This window comes from Callorhinus ursinus, unplaced genomic scaffold (genome assembly GCF_003265705.2).
Source record: "Callorhinus ursinus isolate GAN/ISIS: 27379988/994484 unplaced genomic scaffold, GSC_fseal_2.0 scaffold25, whole genome shotgun sequence".
In the NCBI taxonomy this organism is placed as follows: Eukaryota; Metazoa; Chordata; class Mammalia; order Carnivora; family Otariidae; genus Callorhinus; species Callorhinus ursinus.
Window position 1 is genome coordinate 33,268,594 of NW_027397087.1, and position 23,268 is coordinate 33,291,861.

Sequence of the window (23,268 nt, forward strand, 5' to 3'; positions counted from 1 at the left end):
AGGAGTCGGGCTTGTCCTCGTGGCCCAGCGGTTCTCAGTCCCGGCTGTGCACTAGAATCAGCAGGACGGATTTTGAGAGTCTAACGTACCTACTGCTTTTGACTCTCACCTCAAGTCCCATGATGAAGATATAGTTATTCTCCCCATTTTACAGATGACGAAACACAGGCTCGGAGAAGTCAAGTGACTCCTTTGAGATTGCACAGCCCACAAGTGGCAGAATTTAAACCCAGGGCTCTCCCAGTGCTCACCTTCCAGAGGATTAGGCAGAGGATGACTGGACATGTGCCTTGTATTGTTACTACTGTTGTTTGAATGTCTCCAAGGACTTCCTTGGACATTAATTCAACCAGTACTTTATGAGCTCCTCTGATATGCCAACACCATTTGTCTATCCCTGCTGGAAGCCAGGAGAACGGGTATTTCCTAGACTCAGTGGGAAGCTTCTGCTCTGAAGGCCTGAAGCAGCAATTTCAGTTGGCAGGAAGAGATGGAGAGAGGTGTCTTGAAGCAGAAACCAGACAAGATGGCGTCCTTCCTACAGTCAGCGGACTGAGTCACGGACTGAGCACTCAGCCCCGTACGGGGCACTGGGGACCCAAGTTACATCTGGCCTGGTCTCTGAGAGTCTCAGAGGACTTCCACTGGTGGGCCAGGCAGGTGGGAGTTTCCTGAGAGGGTCCTGCCTACGTATGTCTTGCTCACAGAACCAACCCCATGGTGCGTGCTGGAAGCTTTTGAACGTGCCCGTCTTAACGGCTCCCTGCCAGCCATTCAAAATGATTGGACATTATTACATTCTCCGGGAACGGGGACCCTGGTTAATTTATGTTCAGATTTAGCTGCCTATAGTGCAAAATAACCTGATTCTGGGATCGGGATGTTACCCGTAGTCTCCGGGGAGAGTCACTTCTAACCCTCGTGCAAGCTGAGTCTTAGTGACCTGGTGGCAGAACATTTCTCCCTTTGACTTGGGTCTGGGGTGCTGTATTCTCGTCCCCCAACCCAATCGGTGTGGCCTCTCTTGCTTTTTGTCCTGTCTTCGGTGTTCGAGGGTAGGAGCCTAACCGGGGCTGGGCAGGTGTTCCCCATCACCCAGCCCTGCAGGGGTGGGTGGTAGAGGCGAGCTTGAGCAGGAATGGGAGCAAAACGCCACAAGGCTTCTCAGTGAGGAGAGCAGAGCCCTGGAGCAGGAGAGCAGCACAGGACAGGGGCTAAGAGATCAGGCTCTAGAAGCTGACAGACCTTGCTTGAGTCTCTGCCTTGCCACTTAGTTGCTGTGTGACCTCGGGTGAGTTACTTAACCTTCCTATGCCTTAGTCTTCCCTTCTGCAAAATGATGGGGTTGGGCCACACGCTCTCTCTGGTTCAGTTTAGCTCTGGTGGTCCCTTGCCCTCCCACACCGTTTTGTTCAAATATGCCCTCACGAGTGTGCTGGTAGGCACCGCGCAGAATACAAGAATGGCTCCTTCTCATCCCTCAAGGCCCAACTCAAACGAGGCTTTCCCCATCCCAACACGCACCCAGAGACAGTCTGTGACTGCCGCTGTTAGGCTACTTCCTAAATGCTTCATTATTGTCCTAAGCTGTTGGTGTACCCATCCAACTATCCACCCACCCACCCATCCATTCAACAGATGTTTACTGAGCACCTACTATGCTTCAGTCCCAGTTGCAAGACCAGGGATACAGCAATAAACTCGACCAAGTTCAAACAAAACCAAAACTTCAGGAGTTTGCGCTTCAGTGATTTGCTTTGATTGGCCTGAGAGCCCTGAGGGTGGGGAATGTGTCTGACTTGTACAAGGCCTGTACACAGTAGGTGCTCAGCAAGGGGGGCATTGGGCTGACCTGAGGCCAGGTCCCAAGGCTCCCATGCCCCATCTCCCTAGCTGGGGTTTTCTCTCTGCTGGTCCTGGGAGCCCCTCTCCTGCAGGTCCTAGGGACAGTGCGGTGCCCTGAGGGGGGCTTCCCAGCCTCAAGAGGAGGCTGCACCCTTCCCCCTAAAGCCCTTAGAACAGTATTGCCGGCCCAGCTGCTCTTACTCTGGAATCGACCCCAGAAGTTGGCAGACCGGTTAGCTCCATGACTCACCGTATGTTTGAGGCCTGATCATAAAAGAAGGACCAGAAATGAGTGCCTAGCTCAGTGCCGAAGGCTGTAGTAAAAATCAGACTTTCTGCTCCCCTGAAGCCTTTGCTTCCATTCCAGATTTCTGGAACACTCCCTCTCCCTATCACTGCCTGCCTCAGCACTGAGCTCCTCAATCCTGCTGGCTCCCATGGAAAAGCCCCAAATCTCCATCCCTGCTCCCCTCTGCAGACAGGTCTCCCCCTCTCTGGGGGGAATTCAAAGAGTCTTTTCCAAATCCATTTTTCAGATCTTTCCTCAATCGTTCTTTGTTCTTCAAGCTGCCTTCCGCTTGGTGCAATTTGCATCTCAAAGCCTGTGACAGCCTGAATGTACAGTAAGTGACTTTGGGAAAAGGGGGGGAGAATTGTGCTCTGAGAGAGAAGTCACAACTTCATTCCATTTGTCTGAGGGCCGAGATTGACAGCCTTGCTTTGTGTTTTTCCCTTTTTTGGAAGAACGACTGCTTATTTTTGAGAAAAGTGAAGCCATGCTCTTCAGCAGACATGGAAGTGTTGCTCCGTTATTTTAGTTCACGGTTATGGGATGGGACCCTCTGGATTGAGGTACAGGGGGCCAGGGAGGCAGCCTGACTGGTAAATATCCTGAGAGGTCAAACAATCCATCCCTCTGCCTTGGGTCAGGGCCTCTGTGGAGCTGTCTCCCTGGCTTCATTCTGAGCACAGCCAGTGAGGCTGTGAACTTGGGCCATGGACCTAACCCACTCCCCCACCCCACCCCACCCCGAGGCACCAGCCTGGACGCCAGACCAATTTGCCAGATAGCTGGATCTGCTCTCTGCGTTCCTTCTCAGGCCTGGAGCCTCCCACGTCTTTAGAAATCGTAACTCCATCCCTTGGCTGTGACCCCCTGGGCAACGTACCCTCACTGTGCCTCGCTTTCTCCATTTGTGAAATAGTAAGATTCTCGTTGCTCAGGGGGCCGCAATGGTTAAACAAGCACTCAGCCCATTGCCGGGCACACGGTGTGTGTTCAGGAAGCAGGAGCTTGGTGGGGACAAGGGCTTTTGCCCACTCCCTCCTCTTCCTTGGTCCACGTAGGCCCAGAAATAGCCCGTGGGCTCCCCAGCCTGCAGCCAGCAAGGAGGAGGCTTGTCTCTGGCCTTCTTAGAACTGTCTCGCTTGCTACAGTCACTGAGCATTGTAGAGAGGAAGGCACTCACAGCCCCGTCATTTGTGCCCCAAAGGGCCTGGGGATGGTGATGCAGGGGCACACAGTTGGGACTGATGGGAATGCCTGCAGGAGGGGGAGCTTGGGGAGGAGTCTGGGCACATTTTGGTGGCTGATCGTGCGCCTCTCAGCCTGTTGCTTACCTGGAGTCCACCTGTCTGCCAGGGTTAAATGAGATAAGGCATGGAAAGGTTTACCATCGTGTCTGGTATACAGCAGGGGCTCAATAAACTGAGCTCTCATAACTGCTATGACCCCCTTCTATCATAACTTGCAGTTCTATCAGAACCGCTATCCTACGCTTCACATCACGGGGAGAAGAGGTGCTGGGGATCGGGATCGGGACGGGCTCTCTGGAGTCTAGCCGGCTCGGATCCGAGCACAGGACCGCTGGGTGGGTGTGAGTTTGAGATTCTGTGCTCTGAGCCTGCCTGAGGCCTCACAGTCCCCGTAGCCTTTGCTCCCCCCGCCCACCTCCCCAGTGCCCCAGTTCCAGCCTTGAGTTGACACGATGCCAGAGTCGGAGGACCCTCCAGTGTGGGGGATGTGATCACATGGTCTCAGTACCAAGTTGTATCCCTGAGAAATCCTGACCCCAAAGAGAAGCATCTTACCAAGGCTTCAGGGAGCCCCCAGATGCCCTTGGGGCCCTTTCCCAGGGGTCCTTGCTGGAGGCCCATATCAGACCTACCGAGGAATTGGTGGCAACAGTGGCTTCCCTTCACCAAGGGAATTTGCCTTTGGTTAAGGTTAGGGTGAGATTTAAGGAGACCAAAGCCTTGAGACCCAAAGGAATGTGTGGCTAATAGGAGGATTTCAGCCCGTGAGATCGGTTTACCCAGGACAGCCATCCCCAAGGCCTGGAGAGGAACTTGCCTGTTCTCTGAGGTCTGGGGCTGTAAGGGCACAGCACCTGGAGCTCCCTCCTCCAGTGTCCATCGACTCCCGACACTTCAGGGAGCAAAAGTGATAAAGGGTACAGGAGGGGCGGGGTAGGGAATGGAAATGAAACGGGGCATCTCCCCGGGGGGGGGGCCAATGGGGCCCCCAGGCCTTGGCCAAGACCCCTCCTAACTGGTCCTTCTCATGGCAGCTTCCAGAACAATGAGTGTGTGTTTGCCTTGCCTGAGAAACTCCAAGCCCGATTTAGTTTGGGCTAAGAGAAGGGAAGTTTTCTTTTTTAGGGTGGCCTTCCTAAAGTCCCTGCCCCCAGCTCCATCCCAAGGCTCTTAAAGGGCCAGATCACCTTAAGGTGCAGGGATAGGTCACAGCACTCAGCTTCTTAAAACGCAAGATAGGGGCGCCTGGGTGGCTCAGTCGGTTAAGCGTCTGCCTTCGGCTCAGGTCATGATCTCAGGGTCCTGGGATCAAGTCTCTTGTCGGGCTTCCTGATCAGTGGGGAGCCTGCTTCTCCCTCTCCCTCTGCCCCTCCTCCCGCTCATTGTCTCTCTCTCTCTCAAATAAATAAAATCTTAAAAAAAAAACACCACCAAGAGATGGCTTTGTGGCATCAGCATCACATGGTGCTAGCCCGTCCTCCCCCCTTTCTATTCCACTCAGCCAAGACCTTGATTTCAGTTGCTAGGCAACCCATGCCTAAGTTTCCAAGTGGGTCATCTGAACACGGGAGGGGGCAGGTAGGGACTACCGTGCTTAGAACCCTGCGTTTTATAGATGGAGACACTGAGGCCCAGAGAGGGCTAGGGACTTGGTCAAGGCTGCACAGCTAGTTGGCGCCCTGTGTGTCAGGGGATCAGCTGGGGCTGGAAGACCTCCATAACCTCATTTCCCCACGCACCTTCCCCCCACCACGAGAAGCACCCAGGCAGCAGCAACACCTTGGGGACTTTCTATGAGAAGCTTCCATCTGCCCAGACAGGGAGGCAGACGCCCAGGGACGAGGCAGAAAGGCTCTGGCATCGTGTGCCTGGATTCCAACCCCAGCTCCACCATTCACTAGCCATGTGCTTTGGGCTAATACCTAATATTCTATGCCTCAGTTTCCTCAGCTGCAAAATGGAAGAAATGCTAAGTCTCAACCCCAAGGCCATTGCGAGGATTCAGTGAGGTGTCACATAAAGCTTGAAAGGGCACCTGCTACAGGGACTCCCCACCGGGGTGCCAGCCCCCAGTCCGCCAGCTTACTCCTTTGTCTCCAGTGACTTCAGCCCCAATCTTTGTTTTCTGACGTAACAGATATCGCACTAAAGTTGTCAAACTTTGGTTTTTAACACTGGTACATTTTGTCCAAATAAAACAAGTTCTTCATTTTGTTTTTAAGATTTATTTATTTATTTGAGAGAGAGAGAGAATGGGAGGAGGAGCAGAGGAAGAGGGAGAGAAGCAGACTCCTCTCCGAGCGCAGAGCCCGATGCGGGGCTCCATCTCACAACCCATGAGATCATGACCTGAGCTGAAACCGAGAGCTGGATACTTGACCGACGGAGCCCCCCAAGCCCCCCAAATAAAGCAGGTTCTTAACTGTAAGGGGGGGCAATCTGGATAAGCCCACGGACCCTTTCAGAGAATAACAATTTTAATCACACAAAATAAGATAAACAGGATTAGAAGAGAAACCGACTATGTTGAAATATAGTTATCAAAATGTATGCCAGAACTGTGACATAGTATTATCTGTGCTTTTATATTAACGCATTAAGTAACATGATCAAAGTGGAGGACCTCGTGAGTACAGTCATTTCAAAGCAGTGCTGAGTATAAACCTTATTTCTGGGCAGCAATAACAGAATAATGTTATCTGAAAGTATCTGTGATTATTGATGAAAAAGTCCCAGGTTCGGCTAATCTTACTGGGATTTGTTGCCTACATTTATAAACAAAAGAAATATTAAATTTCAGTCAGAAGCTAGTGAAATTTCTCTCCTGTCCAAGCTCACAGACCTAAAAGGTCTGTAGACCCAGATAAAGACCCCTGAAATAAAGTCACAAGTAGACCATCAGTGTATAAAATCAGGATGAGTAGAACTGCTCTGCAGGAAGCTTGGTCTGGAGGACCAACAGAACCTGCCTGAGCACCCCTCCCCGCTAAATCCTAAGCTTTGCTGGCAGTGAGGAAACCTGACTTCCCTGACTGGTTCGGTGTGGGCTTGGACAAGTCCCTTTGCCTTCCTGGGCCTCAGTTTCCCCATCTGTAAAAGGAGACATTGGACCCGTCGTCCTCTAAGATCTTGTCCGGCTCTGAAGTCCTGAGAGTCATGCTTCTCCCCTCCCCCCCCGACTGGGCCCCCCAGAGACAAAGGCCTCAGAAGTGTGGGTTTGCAGGAGCCCTGGACCAGAGAGAGGGAACAGCTGGGGCCAGGCTGGCCAGTTCCCAATTGTTCAAAGCAGGAGGAGGAGGAGATGCACGGTGCTCTCCAAAGCGACAGCTGGGTGAGCCTGGCTGGGGGCCTTGTCCTCGTCTACCATCTGTGCCTCCTTCCTGCAGTCCGCCAGCAGGGGAGGGGGGTGCGGATGGGGCCCGAGGCCAGGCAGCAACCTGGGTGAGAGGGGGAGGGGGCTGCCAGGGAAGAGCACGGTGGCTTAGTGTTGGGTGCTTAACTCTTTCCACCCTCCCTTTTTCCACCCTGGTCTTAGAGAGAGTTCTGGAGAGGGGAAGATACGCAGCCCTGGGTCCAGTTAGGTTACTTCATGGCTGTGTGACCTCTGACAAGCTCCTTGACCTCTCTGAGCTGCACTCTTCTTTGTCCGACAGACATCATTCTTAAAACTGCCCCTTGGGATCTGAATGAGATTTAAGTGACATGGGATAGGTAAAGTGCCCCGAAACAGCACTGACAGAGATAGGACTGTGGGCTCAGTGCTGGAGGTCCTCCCAAGAGGGCTTACACCCCCTGGGAGCTCCTTCACACCTTCGCTCTGGCTCCTTCCCCCTCCGGACTGCCCTTACTCACCAGTATCTGCAGACAGAAAGTTTTACCCATTTAGAATAACATCTATCTATACATAAGTACTTATTTTCAGGTAGTAAAACCTTCACATAGTTTAAACTTCAAAAGCAATCAAAGGACATACAGTGAAGAGTCTGCCTCTCACACCTAGCTTCCAGTTTTCTTTCTTTCTTTTTTTTAAGATTTATTTATTTATTTGAGAGAGGGTGTGTGTGCACAGGAGCAGGGAGGGGAGGGGCTGAGGGAGAGAGAATGTCAAGCAGACTCCCTGCTGAGCGAGTGGAGCCTGACAACCCTCGATCCCACGACCCTGAGATCATGACCTAGAACCAAGATCAAGAGTCGGATGCGTAACCGACTGAGCCACCCAGGCACCCCCTAGTTTCCAGTTTTTGGTGTTTTTACCAGGAGGCAACTAGTATAACTAGTATAACAGTTCCTCAGGTGTCTTTCCTGAATAAATGCCCAGAAATTGAATTGATGGTTCAAGAGGTTTGTGATTTCTCCCGAGAAACACACACACACACACACACGCACGCACACACATGCACACACACGCACGAGAACTTCTTCCTGACATTGTAAGTAGGCAGAGGTTGCTTAACAGGGCACAGAAAGCAATAATTATAAAAACCACTGACCATCTGAGCAAAAAAACTTTTGCTCATCAAAAGATACCATTAAGAAAGCAAAAAGGGGACGCCTGGGTGGCTCAGTCATTAAACGTCTGCCTTTGGCTCAGGTCATGATCCCAGGGTCCTGGGATTGAGCCCCGCATCGGGCTCCCTGCTCCGCGGGAAGCCCGCTTCTCCCTCTCCCACTCCCCCTGCTTGTGTTCCCTCTCTCGCTGTCTCTCTCTCTGTCAAATAAATAAATAAAATCTTAAAAAAAAAAAAAAGAAAAAGAAAGTATGTTTCTAAGAAAGCGAAAAAGCAGACCACAGACATGGGGGCAATATGTTCAGTGCATATTCCTGGCAGAGGACCGGTGTCCATAGTATATGACGGGTGAAAATAAAGAGGCAAGCCTTAGATGAGTATTGTGTAAAAGTGAATATCCAAAAAGCTGATCAGCCTACGGAGAGGTGCTACTTTCTCGGGGTAGTTTTGATTTAGCATTTTTATTAAGACTGAGGCTGAAAATCTCTTTACGTGTTTAGACCTATTTGCACTTCATGGGGTCATTACTCACTAGGAAAATGCAAATTAAAACAGGCGTTAGTACCATACACTCACTAGAACAGTCAAAATTTAAAAGACTGACAACTTCAAGTGTTGATGAGGATGCAGAGCCATTGGAACTGTCCTGATTTGCTGGTGGGAATGTAAAATGTTACAGCCACTTTAGAAAACTGTTCTGAGTCTCTGATACAGTGAAACAAATGTCTACCCAAGTAATCCCACTCATAGGTTTAAACCCAAGAAAAATGACTACGTATATCCACAAGAAAAGACTCGTAAAAGAACGTTCTTAGTGGGGCGCCTGGGTGGCTCAGTCCTTAAGCGTCTGCCTTCAGCTCAGGTCATGATCCCAGGGTCCTGGGATCGAGCCCCACATCGGGCTCCCTGCTCCATGGGAAGCCTGCTTCTCCCTCTCCCACTCCCCCTGCTTGTGTTCCCTCTCTCTCTATGTCTCTCTCTGTCAAATAAATAAATAAAATCTTAAAAAAAATTGAGTCTTGGCATACTTTTAATTTTTTTGCTAAGGTGATGTGTGGGAAACTTTCTCAGAGTGGCTTCAAGTAGCATTTCTATGAAAAATGAAGTTGGAATATCTTCATATGTTTAAAGTCTATCTGCATTTCCGTTTTGTGTGAATTGTCTGTCCATTTCCTTCATCTGTTTTTCTCCAGGGTCATTGATTCTTTTACTGATTGCATAAGTTCTTTATATATCAGGGAAATTGGCCCTTTATTTGGAATATGAGTTGCAACTGTACCTTTCAAATGGTGTTTTTTGCAATGCAGATTCCTTCTTTTAAATCTCAAGAAGTCTAATTTACCAGTCTCTCCCTCTGGATCGTGAGCCATGGTTAGAAAAGCCTTCCGTTCTCCGATGTTATACAGTAGTTTTCTCACTATGCCTCCCAGTACTTTATAATTTCATTTTTATATTCAAATCTTTGATACATTTAAATTTTCTTTGGCATAAAGTATGATGTATAGATTCATCTTATTTGTTTTTCTACATGGCCCTCTGGTTGTCTTAATACCACTTAGTGAGCCCTCTGTCTTTCAGATCATCTGATTTGAGATGCAGTCTTTGCTACATTCAGCATTTCTGGATGTATTTGGGTTTATTTATGGACCATCCAATCTTTTCTACTGATTTCTCTATTCACATACCAGTATGACAATGCTGTGTTACTAAGGCTTTATAATGTGTTTTAATATCTATAAGGCTGGTCATCATTCATTTTCTCAAACATTAGCTGCCTCTTCTTGTTTGTTATTTTAGTATTTAATTTTAGAATCTGTTCATATAGATACAAAATGAGACCCTCTTCTTTTTATTGGGATTATGTTCAATGCCTAGGAAAAATTAAAGAGAGTGGACAGTCCTATGATGTTGAGTCTATGATTGCAGTTGACTTGTTCTGGTCCTTTGTGCCCTTTTGTAGTACGTTAAAAATCTTCTCCATACGGATCTTATGTATTTCTTGTTATCTGCATTTACTGCTTTGCTGTGGGTATTGTATACAGGGCCTTTTCCCCATTATATCTGTGAATTGGCGACTGTCTATTGGAAAGCCATTCGTTGTCCTATGTTAATTTTTTATCTCACCATGTTACTGAATTCACTAATTGTTGATAGTACTTTGTAAGTGTTTTCTGTTAGGTGTTCTGGGGATACTGTCTTATCATTTGCAAGTTTCACCTCTTTACTTACAATTTTCTGGTATACCTTTTCTTTTCTGATTGCATTGGATAGCACCTCCAGGAAAGTGTTAAGCAATAGTGGTGTCTTTTTTTTTCCAAGATTTTATTTATTTATTTATTTGACAGAGAGAGACACAGCGAGAAAAGGAACACAAGCAGGGGGAGTGGGAGAGGGAGAAGCAGGCTCTCCACTGAGCAGGGAGCCCAATGCGGGGCTCGATCCCAGGACCCTGGGATCAGGACCTGAGCCAAAGGCAGCCGCTTGACGACTAAGGCACCCAGGTGCTCCCAATAGTGGTGTCTTTTTCCTAACTCTGATGACCCTACATCACATGTTTACCCAGTATATACTTGGAGTTGAGAAAGATAGCTTTCTTCCACCAACATTTTGTTATGAAACTTTGCAAACATTCCTTAAAGTTTAACTGGTTTTGCAGAGACCATCACCCAGATTCTATCAATAGCATACTCTACTTGCCAATGCTGGGTGCCCTATTTCTTTGAGGCAGGGAAGGGGCTTCAGACAGAGAATTCCTTGGAGACGTTCTGTGGGGCTGAGCATCACATGACGCTCAGATGTACAAACACCGAGAATGAGGCGCCAGGCCACTTAGTGGCCTGCCCAAGGTGTCACACGGGCCTCAGAAGTAGAGGGAAGGGCCGCCTGGGCGGCTCATTCGGTTAAGCGTCTGACTCTTAGTTCTGGCTCAGGTCATGATCTCAGGACTATGGGATCAAGCCCTGCGTTGGGCTCCATACACAGCGGGGAGTCTGCTTGAGATTCTCTCCCCTCCCTCCACCTCTGCCCCTCCCCGTGCTCTCTCTCTCTCTAAAATAAATAAATAAATCTTAAAAAAAGAAGAAGAAGAAGAAGTAGAGGGGAGCCCAGATGTCAGGACATGAAGTGGGTGAGGTGGTGCTCAAGTGAAAGAAGACAAAGGATGACAGCCTCCCTCAACACCCCCCGCCCCCGCCAGCATTCTGAGCTTCTCCCCAACCCCCAGCGCTCTGAGCTTCCACAGGACCCGGGGACTGCAGCAGCATTTCCAAGAGATATCCCCTTTCCTGACAGCTGGTGGGGATTTTCTTTCTTCCGTCCTTTCTCTGTCTCCTGCTCCTGCCTAGCTGACCCCTCCTAGCAGAGCCCCAGACAAAGAAAGGGAAGTGAGCTGAGAAGGGACTTCCCTGGGATGCCTGGGTGGCTCAGTCAGTTAAGCGTCTGCCTTCAGCTCAGGTCATTTTTCCAGGGTCCCGGGATCGAGCCCCGCATCGGGCTCCTTGCTCAGCGGGAAACCTGCTTCTCCCTCTGCTCCCTCTGCTTGTACTCTCTCTCTCCATCAAATAAATGGAGAAATAAAATCTTAAAAAAAAAAAAAAACAGAAGGGACTTCCCTCCTCTGAATGACCTCTTCCTGGAAAGCTGGAGTGGGCAGCAAGGTGGAGGGCTGGGGCTGGGGAAACGGGAAGGAAGGGCTCGAGGGAGTTTTGTGCTGGCCCAGGGTGGTATACAGGGGGCTTCTGCATTGTCATTTCTATTTATAATATTGCAGTCCCTCCTTGAGTTTAAATAAATAAATAAATAAAAATTTTTATGTATACATTTATGATTTTTATATGTAATTTATATATATAAATATATACATACATATATACACACGGGTGTCTAGTCAGATAGACTTGAGTTCAAATCTCGGCACTGCCAGAAACTGGCTGTGTGACCTCGGGAGAGTTACGATCCTCACTCCTCTGCGGGACAGTGAGAGGGCCTGCAGTCCCAGGGGAAGGGCTAGTCTGCACCTGCCAGAGGGAGGCCCTTGGCAAATGGGCACTGGGTGCCCCTCTCCCCAGCCTTGCCCCTCCCGACTCTCTCCCACTTGCATGGGGCCGCCTCCCACTCTGAAAGTTCCCACTCCCCTCCCTTTCCCGGTGAAGCTCACAACTGTCCTGGCTCCACAGAATCTCGCCCACCCGCCACATCCGACCCCCATCCCACCCCGGAGCTGGTCCTGGTCTTTCCTACCCCGTGCCCTTCTCCCTCCATCCCACACAGCTTCAGGGCACCACCTAGGGGAAGCTCCCCAGAGCCACCGTGCGGCCACCAGACTGTTGACACCTGTCCCTGCCACGTAGCTGACCTAGTTCTGTGTTCACACCTGTGGCTGCTGTACCTGCCGGGCTCCTCGGGGCCAGGGACAATGCCCACTCATCCTTCTATTCCCAACACCCAGGGTTCCTCCAGGATACCGGACCAGGAGCTTTGGGGACCAGGAAGCATTTTGAGGCTCAAGCTGGTGACAAGTCTTGGCCAAAACCTGATGTCTGCTGGACTATGAGCTATGAATGCAAGGCCCTGGCAGAGGGGCATGATGAGTGAGGCCCTGGGGACAAGACAGAGGCTTCTGGAAGATCCCAGCTCAGCCACATGCAGCCATCCCCCCGCATGAAGGGGCAGCCTGAATGGGAGTCTGGAAGCAGTACCCAGTGACCTTGGCGTCACGAAACTGGGTTTGCCCTGGGCTTCTCTGCTCACCCACGTGCCCCTTCTCAGCCTGTTTGCCCCATCCGTGAGATGGGAGAGCACCCTGAAGACTGTGGTAGTGTGGGCACTGCCTCATGCTGGAGGAACACAGAAAAAGCTAGTCCTGTATGTGTTAGGGTGCAGTTGCTGGGCAAGGGGAGAGAATTCAGACCAGTTAGTTCCATCTCTGTAAAAAGAATTGGAATATGTGGCCATGAAGTCCTGGGCTTTGGGGCTTAGAATCCTGACTCAGCTACTTCCTAGCTACGCTATTAGACCCTAAAGCCTTGGTTTTCTTATTTATAAACTAGAGGTAATAAATCCTATCTGACAGGGTTGTTACAAGAACAATTTCTTACACCTGTTGAGCCCATCCAATGGGCCAGGGATTGTTCCATGTCTTAAAGGAATGCTCACTGCAACCCTATGAAACAGGGGCTGTCCCGTGCTACAGAGGAGGAAACTGAGTCACAGGACAGTTAGGTAACTTACCCAAAGTCACACAACTGGAAAGTGTTAGAACCAGAAGAAACCTGGATGATGTGGGTCAAGAGGTCAGCAGTCACTGACATGCTAAGCCTCAGTCAGCAACATGGCCTGGGTCATCTGCCCCACTGAGTACCCTGACTTGGCAATCTGCAGCGGGCAGGGAGGGACAGCAGCAAAGGGAACTACTGGAGGTCAGAGAACCTTCTAGATCACGCAAACAGTACAGACAGATGTGCAGACAAGGTTCCTGTACTCAGGAGCTGTGTGGGCCAGTAGCGGAGACCAACAGTAAACAAGGGAACAAAGTAGTCATTAAGATTATTTCAGGGCGCCTGGGTGGCTCAGTCAGTTAAGCGCCTGCCTTTGGCTCAGGTCATGATCCCAGGGTCCTGGGATCGAGTCCCGCATCGGGCTCCCTGCTCCGCGGGAAGCCTGCTTCTCCCTCTCCCACTCCCCCTGCTTGTGTTCCCTCTCTCGCTGTGTCTCTCTCTGTCAAATAAATAAATAAAATCTTAAAAAAAAAAAAAGATTATTTCAGACAGTGAGTGCTGTGAAAAAAAAAAAGCCCAGCTCAATGATGTGATAGAGACTTGGGAGGGATAGATAAGATGGTTAAGAAAGACCTCTCTGAAAACTTGATGGGAAGGAGCCAGTTATGTAAAGACCACAGGGAAGAATGTCTTCGCAAGAGGGAACAGCATGTGTTAAGGCTCGAGGCAGCAAAAAAGACCAATGTAGGGCATCGTGGGTGAGTGGCAGAGAAGAGATGCAGGAGAGATGGACAGTTAGGCAGGGGCTAGATGACCCAGAACCTGGAGATCATACGAAGGAGTGTGAGTTTTTACCTAGGTGCAGTGGAAGCCATTCAAGCTCAAGGTTGCCTCTTACTTGAGCTAAGCAAAGAAATACACATAAAACACATCCCTTAGAAAACCTGAGACAGGATTTGACCTTGAGAAGCAGGGTATCTTGTCCACATTTGGACCATGGCTCATTTGCTGGCATATTTGCTTATCTGCAAATGGGCAACAGGGCCTCTCTCTGGTCAGGGCAAAGTGGAGGTGGCTGTGAAGAGTGTGGTAGATTTGTTTCACCCAGTGAGGGGGATGCGTTCTCTGAAAGAAATTGCAGCACTTTGCATAAAGGCGGGAGTGGGCCAGAGTCAGGAGCACTAACAAGAAAAGCAGTCCTGTGGTTGCCCCCACTTTTGGTATACCACTGGATGGCCCCACTTCCTTTGAGAACAAAGAGCAAGGTTATCTCTGAGCTAGATATGATTTGATGCCCCTGGACCAGAAACAAATAGGAACTCACCGGAGAGATCGTTCCAGGGTGGTTGGAGGGCTCAATAAAGAAATCCCTGACAGTTTTCCTGCTAATAAAAAGGTTGTGTTTATTACAGATAACCATTACAGGGAACTGGATAGGGACCAAGAAGGTGAAGTGAAAATGTTTAGAATCATTAGTTTTTGTATTTGTTTTCTACTGTTGCTTAAGAAATTACCCCAAAACTTAGCTGGGGAGATCTGGCTCAGGATCTCTCAGGAGGTTGCTCAGAGGCTGTCAGCTGGGCTGCAGTCATCTGAAGGCTCAACTGGGGCACATAGGTTTCCAAGCTCACTCACACAGCTGTTGGCTAGAGGCCCTAATTCCTTGCCACCCGGGTCCCTCCATAGGCTAAATGTCCTCACTCATGGCAGCTGACTTCCCCTGAGTGGCGATCCAAGAGAGGAAGGGCCCCAGGCAGAGACCATAAGCTTTTACAGCTCTCACCACATCCCGTTAGCATCACAGAGCAACCCTGATAAAACTTGGGAGGAGACTACACTGAGGTGGGTCTGCCAGGAGGTGGAGATTACAGGGGGCCACCTTGAAGGCTGCCTCCCACACATCCCAGAGTTAAAGTGCTTTACAGGGATAGGTAGTGTTCTGAGGGGGAATGGGGACAGGGCAGGCGGATGATGCTCACTCACAGAATTTTGACTATGCCTGACTTTTTCAGAAGCTCAGGAATGTGTGATGGGGGATCCACAGGGATAGCAAATAGGGAGGGATGAAAGGACCCTACTCCACTTAGTCACTGAGTGCACCTTGGGGAAGACTTACACTATAAATAGTAAGATTATCCCCGTGGAAAACAGAACAACTTGGTCGTTTGGAGTTGGGGTGTGTGGGGTGTGTGTGTATGTGTGTGTGTGTGTCTGTGTGTGTGTCTGTGTGTGTTGTGTATACTTTTTGGATGTCTTCAAGTTGTCTTCTTTGAGTATGTATAATCATCTGACTCTCCAGAGAAGCCACAAATGGTGCAGTGGCTCAGCTTTGGAAGTGAGAAGGAAAGGCACCACTAGAACCAGAAAGAATGCTGGTCCAGAAAGAACAGTGGCCCGGGGAGAGGTGCAAAGGGAATAAGATCGATCAAGGCAACAAACCAGGTTCTGAGGTGGGGACCTGCCACCCATGAACCCGTCCTCCCTGCTCCCCACCGAGTGGCCAGGCATTCTGGGACCACAGGTGGAATGTGAGCTCAGGGACCTGTGACTTGAGTCAATGCACTTAGTGGAAGGTGTCGGGGTCGCCCGACTGAAGATGGTAGAGGTGGATGAGGAGCAGCTAGGAGAACCCAAACTCCAAAGGAAAGGGACCAAGAACAGGCTGTGGCATGGAGGGTGATGAAGGAGTACCCGGGAGCCATTGTGAATGCTGGAAACCCAAGCCAAGAGGTGGGGGGTGCGGGGTCCCCTCTCCTGCCCTTCCAGAGTAACCATGAAAGGGACGTCGTTGGGAAGGTCAGAATTGGAAGGATCCTTGGGATTCATCAGGGTCCATTCCATTGTCTTATGGGTAAGGAATAAAGACCCAGAGAAGGAAAGTGTCTTACCCAAAGTCACACAGCACTGTGGATGGCCAACTCGGACAGAGACTCCCAACTCCCAAGAGCTGGCAAATAAAAAGTGGTTGACTTTGTGTGGCTCCAGAAGCAGAGCGAGGCACTTACGGTAAGACACACAAGGAGGTGGATTTTCATCTCAATATAAAGAAGTATTTTCTAGCGAATTGAGCACAATAGTGAGCTACAGTTGACTGGGAGCATTCAAGTCAGCTGGAATGTGAGTCGGGAACCCCAGCCTTTGGAAGATCTGGTCTGTGGAATTTCCTCCCACACTCTACAGAATTCTGGGTGCGGCTGAGAGCAGTGCTGCCACCGCCCTCTGCTGGTGGAATTGCAGTAGCACAGCTTCCCCTGCTTGGCCACTACACTGTCCTCGGGCCCGGCAAGGCTTTCCAGATGGAAAGCAACCCTTTGCGATCTGAGAGCTCCCTGCTGGAGCTTCCAGAAACGAGATGGGGGGTATGCCCTGCACATATGTGCCAGAAGGCAGGAGAGGTAGGCAGAATGCCCCACCAGTGTCTGTAAGCTGGGAATGAACCCCGTGAACCATCCTCAGGTGACCCCTTACTACCCCCTTCCCACAAGCAGAGCCTCCAGAATTGATGGGGGGGTGGGTACTGGGCACTGAACCTGGGTGTGGCCCTGGGTATAGCCGTTGTTCACAGACTCACAGGGTGACTTGAGCAAGTGCCCTCCCTTCTTTGGGTTTCATACTGATGGTGGGGTGGAGGGGCAGGGACTCTGGCCACCAGAGAGGTTCATTGGTAGGAGCTCTTCTGTGGGACACAGCATGAAGATCACTAAACTCGGGGATGGTCAATGACCTCATCAGCCAAAGTCTGAGGTTAAGAGTTTGCACTGACCCCGGCCACTTCATTCATTCCCATCTCCCCCTCTCCACACTTCCAACCAGTATGCTTAGTTCTTTCCCCTCAGATCTGCCTCAAGGAAAGTTCCCAAAGCGCACTCAGATGAGTTGTCAGTGACCAGCAACATCTCCCACCACTATGCACTACTCAGTAGTATTTATATGTTAAAAGCAGCAAGGTGTAATGCCAAAGGAATGAATCCCTAATGGTGGAGTTTCAGGTATGAGTCAACTTAAGAGTCAGTGATCCTTTTATAAACTGGCAAGATTTTAGAGTCAAGAAAGCTTCCCCCTTCCTTTTGTTCTGGTCAAACCACAGGCTGGAAGTACAGTATTGTTCTCCGCTCTGTGAGCCATACTTTAATTGGGAAATAGAGCAGAAGGTAATCTGAAGAAGGCAGCCATGATGGCAGAAATACTTCTGATCCAGCAGGAACTGGATTGTTTGTAACCCCCACCTTCCATGTGCTCTGGATTGCCCTTCCAATGTCTGCCTTCTGCTTTGCTGTCATTCCTTTATGAGGCTTTCACAGTACCTGGGGGAAAACAAGCTTGTGTTAATTCTCCTTCCTCAGCCCATCCCAGCCTCTGCTTGGGACTGCAAATCTATCCCTTCCTCTAGCTGATTTTCCCAGGGAAAGAGTACATTTCTGAGGGCAGGAATAGCACTTTCTAGGCACAGGAGAGATGCCTTGGTGTCTGAAAAGAGGTGGGGCTCGAGGGAAGTCCGAGGTCCTGCTTTCAGCTCTGCTACTTTTTTGCTTTGTGACCTTGAACAAGTCAGTGAAACTTTCTAGGCCTCGGTTGTTTCATCTCTAAAATTAGGGAACTAGTACCTCCCCCAGGGGAGTGGGGAGAACTCAGATACCATGTTTATAAATGTGTTTGCAAACCATAAAACCAATATCACTAATAGAATAATACACTTAGATCCATCCAGTCCCTGCAAGACAGCTTTGAATCCTGCCTCCCCATGTCATCTTAGACAAGTCATTTATAAAAGGGAAATAACAAGTTAACACATATTTAAAGTACTTAGAAAACACAAACTCAGTAGGTGCTCATTAAATGTGAGTTATGACTACATCTCCTGGAAGAGAGAATTCATTCAGTCAGCCAATTTTTGCTGAGCACCGACTATGTGCCGGGTACTGTTGGAAGAACTAGGGACCCAACAGGAAACAAAACATAAAAATCCTGGCCTTCCTGGGGCCCATGTTCCAGTGCAGGAGACAGACAATAGAGTAAGTTGTTGAGTATAATAGAAGATAATGCTAGGAAAAAAAAATAGAGAAAAGGACAGGAATAGGGGAGGGTGAAGTGGTAGTGACAACTTTAAATGCAGTGGTCAGTTACTCTGATTGGCCCAATTTGAATTAGATGTTCATCCTGGTCCAATCAGCTGTATATGAAGGAGGGGGTGTGACTCCAAATCTGATTGGCTCAGCTTTAATTCATGTTCCTTCTGATCCAATCAACTGTGTGTGTGTGTGTGTGTGTGTGTGTGTGTGTGTGTGTGTGTGTTTGGGGAGTGGCTAACATGGCTGCAAGCCTCCCCATCTATGGATAAGGGCCATTGTGAGCTGCACAGACATTCCAAGGGAGGACCCCTGAATTCAAGCAGTATGTTCTTCTCTTCCTGGTCTGCCTTGGCTTTCGACTTCCTAGGACCAATCTAGCTGAAGGTCTTTTTCTTCAGCTATCAGGATTAGGGAGCCAGAGGTTAAGGGGGCCACTTGAATAGCAAAGATAAATGCCCCCTGGTACCCCAGGTGCCGCTGTCCCTTTCTGACTGAGGTTTACTGTGTACGTGACATCCCCAGGAGAGTTGCTTAGCATGCATGCTGCTGGCTGCTAGCTCATCCTGCAACCCTGGGTGGGTTAGAGCCCCCTTCCCACCCAGGCTGAGCCAGGCATGGCCTCGGGCTCCGCGGTACAGGGTGTGGGCTCTGGCGGACGAGAAAGCCCCAATTTCTGTGCTGATAGGAGCCCTCTCTTCCTTCTCTCGCCCAGAGCCCCCAGAAGGTGGCCTTGGGGGTCAGGGGACAACAAACGGATGGGGTCCCAGGGATCGGCGGGTGGGCAGCCAAGACTGAGCTCAGAGGAGCTGCCCACTCTGTGTCCTATGGGGGTCCCCAGACGCGCAGGCACTGCACTCCCAACCCCCAGCCTTCACGGCTACATCTGTTGCTGTTCCTAACACAGACCAGGCCTTGTGTCCCATTTATTGTTTGAGAATTAGAGTAGCCCCAGGTCACGGGAAAGATAATGGATCTGGCTGGAGGCCCGGTAGCAGGCCTACCAGGGGATGTGCTCCCTGCCCCACCCCCTCCGGCAGCCCAGCTCTGCTCCTCTTCGGTAGGAGCCAGTCCCTGCCTGGGCCCTATGCGCGGATGAGGGAGGGTATGGACCTTTTGCAAAAGGTCACCTGCTTCGCACTCATACCTCCATTCAATAAAAACTTATTGAGAGTCTATCCTATTCCCAGCACTGTGCTAGGTAGCTGTGACCAAAACAGACCGAATGTCACAGAGCTCACATTCAAAGGGTGGGGGCGGATTTCCTTTCTAGGCGGCCAGTGCCAAGCCCAGGGAGGGTCCCTGTCTGTGTTGGATGAGCAAATGGGTGGAAGTTCAATTTATAACCGCAGCCAGTCAGAGCTGGAAGGGCCCTGATGTCTCAGCTCCGTCCCACAGACACTTCTGAGCACGTGTGCAGGGGCTGTGCCTGGCTGGGGTTGCAGCTTGGATTAGGCGCCTGACTTACCCGTGGAGAGCGCACCGATGGACGGAAGAGAGGCAGCCCAGAGGCACTGAGCACAGATGGGGGGGGGGAGAGGGGGGTCCTGGGTGCAGAACACAGGGGCAGGGTGGGGACACGGACCCTTATTTTGTAGATAATAATGATAAGTGAGGTTTATTGAGTGCATATTTGGTGCCAGGGCTGTGCGGAGGGGCTTACGTTTATTGTCTCCTGAAGGAAACTGAAGTCCCGGGAGGAAGGGACTTGCTCACTCACTGGTGTGCGCAGAGCCAGAGCCAGATACTGGCTCCAGGAGCTCAGAGGGCGTGCGGTACATCCCTTCACCCACCACCCAGCTGCCGAGCACCACCTGGCTTCAGCAGATACAGTGAGAGAAGGCTTGAGATGGGGTGGGAGGGCATCTAAGAAGTGAGCTGCTCACCCTCCATTTAAAGGGAGCTTTCAAGGCCACTGATGTCCCAGGGTTATTGCCTCCAAGGTGGCGCAGCCTCTTAGATATCCCTGACGGCCTCTTAGATATCCCTGATGGACCGAGGCCAGGGGTGTGAGCCACAGGTCCCCCGCCCTGCCTTCGGGTTCCACAGCTTCCATGTAGGCCGTGCCAGCCCAGGGCTGAGACTTGGCCATGAAGATGCCAGGCACTGGGTCCCTGCAGAGTCTGCATGCTCTTGATGGATGGGCTCTCTCAGGGGATAATTCCAAAGAGACGAAGCAGAGGAGTGGCCCAGCTCTGGGGAGTGTGAATAGTGCCCTATGATCCCCTCCCACTGCTGACAAAAGCAGCATCTGGGCAACTGGCATGTGGTTGGGGGATTATTTGACCCTGAATATAGACTGACATTGTGTTTAGAGCCAGAGGGCATAAGAAGCATGTTTTATACTTCGTAGGTTTCACTGGGTCCCATACTCTGCTGAGAACCCTCCATGATTATCTCATCTAAGATGAAGGTGCTGATGGTGCACCTGGCTGGCTCAGTTGGTTGAGCATCCAACTCTTCATCTCAGGCCTTGATCTCGGTGTCGTGAGTTCAAGCCCCGTGTTGGGCTCCATGCTGAGTGTGGAACCTATATTAAACAAAAAAAAAAAAAAAAAAACAATGAAGGTGCTGATAAACTCCTGGGGAAGACAACCAACATCCGTGAAAGGAAGCAAACAATACAAGGTAATGCTAAATTGAGAAGCAGGGCAGCATCGAGGTTAGAGAACCACAGAAGGCTATACACCTTGTGAATGGTACCTCTGAGTTGTGCAGTGCACAACCCATGCAGCTATACAGGGGATCTGATTTGGTCCAGAGTTTGTAGCATTATTCTCACTCAGACCGTTTATAGCATTCAATAAAAATTTACTGAGATCCTGCCATCGGTCAGGCACAATTGCAGGCATTCAGGTTTCAGCAGAGACCAAAACCAAGCACCAGGCCTTGCGTAACTTATGTCCTAATTCAGAAGTCATGCAGACCACTGTATTAATTAATCTCTCTGAGCTTTGGTTTCCTCATCTGTAAAATGGCCACAATGATGATATGTACCTCATAAGGTTCTTGTGATAATTGAAATAACACTTGGTTTCAGGTGTGACCCTTGAAGGTCCTCAGTAAATGGCAGTCAGCATTATCACCAGTGGTGGTTCATGGGGGGACAGGCTTGTGAAGCTGATGGAAGGGGGTAGTCACAGGATGTGGAGGAGTCAAACAAGATGTCTTAGCAGGAACAGGAATCAAGGTGGCTCCTGAAGGATGGTAGGGCTTACAGAGGGTTCAGAAGAGCAGACCCTTCCAAGGATGGGTGTCCTGAGGAAGGTGGGGGTGGGCAGTGAGGCAGTCATGGGCCGGTGGGGAGTCCTCTGATTTGGGGACCATATTTTCCCCAACCAAGGGTCAGGACACACGTGATCCGGCAAAGAATTTCTGTGTTTCTTCCAGATGTGAGAAGCAGTCTGAGATAAGGTTTGGTCATCAAAATTCTGGAATTTCAGGAGATTTCTGTGTTTTATTAGAACCTGAGACATAACGCTTAACATAGGGCCTGTCTCTTGACAGATCTGAGAAGTATGACCCCAATAGAGTTGGACAAACTGGTGGGTGAGGTTAGGGGAGGGCAGGTGGATCAGGATGTGGGCCCCCAAAAGCCAAGCAGATAAGCTTGAGGAGGTAGGGACAAGGCAGATGCCTCAGTCAGGATTCCTGGTTACTAACAAGAGGTCACGCTGGTCCTCGTAAGCAGTCGGGGATTGGGGGCTTTCACGGATTCAAGGGGCTAGGGGCGGTGAAGGGCCAGACTAGGAACACAGAGAGGCACCCAGTCAGCCCTGAGGGCCCAGAGCAGGAACTTGAGTCAGTCGTTGGCCAACCTGGGTGGGGAGTATCATTGGCCGTGTCCAGTCGGACGTCCCTCCTCGGCCCCCATAGGACTCTGGGGTGGAGGAGTCCCACTTCAGCTCTCGTGATGCAAGGTGAGGAGCTGCATCCCATCAGTCCCCCAAATCAGGAAAGGAACTTGGATATCCAACTGCCCAAATTCCTACAAATGGTTATACCCATGGAAGGTTCTGGAGGGGCTGTACAATGAGAGTGATAATTATGGAATGCCGACCTCACACTGGGGTTCCAGAGGAGCCAAGCACCCAGGAGACCAATTGGAAGGCTGCTGGAGCACCTGGGGGGGGGGGCGTGGGCACAGTGGGTCTGGAAGGGGCAGATGTGAAGGCATTTATGGGGATTAACTTACCAGAGGCCTCGGGGGTCCTCTCAGTGCTGAGAGCTGCCCCGCATCTCTGGGGCTTGGCGAACAGCTGTCAGGGCTCTAGAGGGTCACGTGGCCCCGGGCAGACATTCAGACGTCCTCTTGCTGATCGCCGAGAAGGAGCGCGGGGCTCAGGCAGGATGCAGTGAGCCATTAGCAAAGCCTGCTGTAGAGAGAGATAGGAGCCCCGGGGTGACAGGTGTACCATGGGGTTTTTGTTCTGGGGCCCTCCAGAATGCCCCCACTGTTGTGAAGGAGAGACTGAGGCCCAGAGAGGCGGGAACTCGTCCCAGGCCACCAGCCAGTGAGCAGCAGGGCTGACATAAGCCCAAGTACCCTGACCCCCAGGCTACTGGCCTTCTAACTGGGACGGAGGTTCAGTGGTGTTCCCCGGACGCCGGGGGGACTGGGCAAAAACAGTAACCCCGAAGGAGCTTCCTTTCACACTGCAGGAGACATACGCAGGGGTGTCTCAGTAAGAGCCCCAGGCCAGAGGGTGTCCCTTTCTCTCTCCAGAGAGCAAGTGGAAGGGATTTTTATATTCTTGGCAATATCCCTGGAAAACACAAGAAGGCCTGGGGGGTGGGGGTCTCTGTCGAGATGGCCCCTGGTGTATCAGGCGTTCAGGCCTCTGGGCCAAAAAGCAGAGGGCTGACCGGGAAGCTGCTCCTGACCTTGACTAGGTTGCCCCTCAGGCCCATCCAGGCCTCCATCCCTTCCGAGGCTGCTCCCATTTGAGGTGGGTTTCCATTAGGGCCCTCTCTGTGGCAGGGCCCCCGGGGAGAGGCACCAACCAGGCTCTGGAAGGAGCACGCAGGATGAGGCCTGTTTGGGGCCAAGAAATGGGGAGACACAGCAGAGCCTGTGGCTGACCCCACAGTGGCCCA

General features: G+C 50.7%; 1 protein-coding gene and 1 long non-coding RNA gene across 7 annotated transcripts in view; one reads left to right on the plus strand and one right to left on the minus strand.

Annotated features, from left to right (window-relative positions):
• Positions 1-23,268, plus strand: part of CORO2B (coronin 2B) — a 131,449-nt gene that overhangs the window by 77,367 nt on the left and 30,814 nt on the right. The window lies entirely within an intron of this gene.
• Positions 17,282-22,193, minus strand: LOC141370070 (uncharacterized). The gene is made up of 4 exons (XR_012373769.1): positions 21,990-22,193; positions 21,169-21,368; positions 20,600-20,701; positions 17,282-17,409 (listed from the first exon to the last, which is right to left on the minus strand). It is a non-coding gene; the product is annotated as an uncharacterized lncRNA (long non-coding RNA).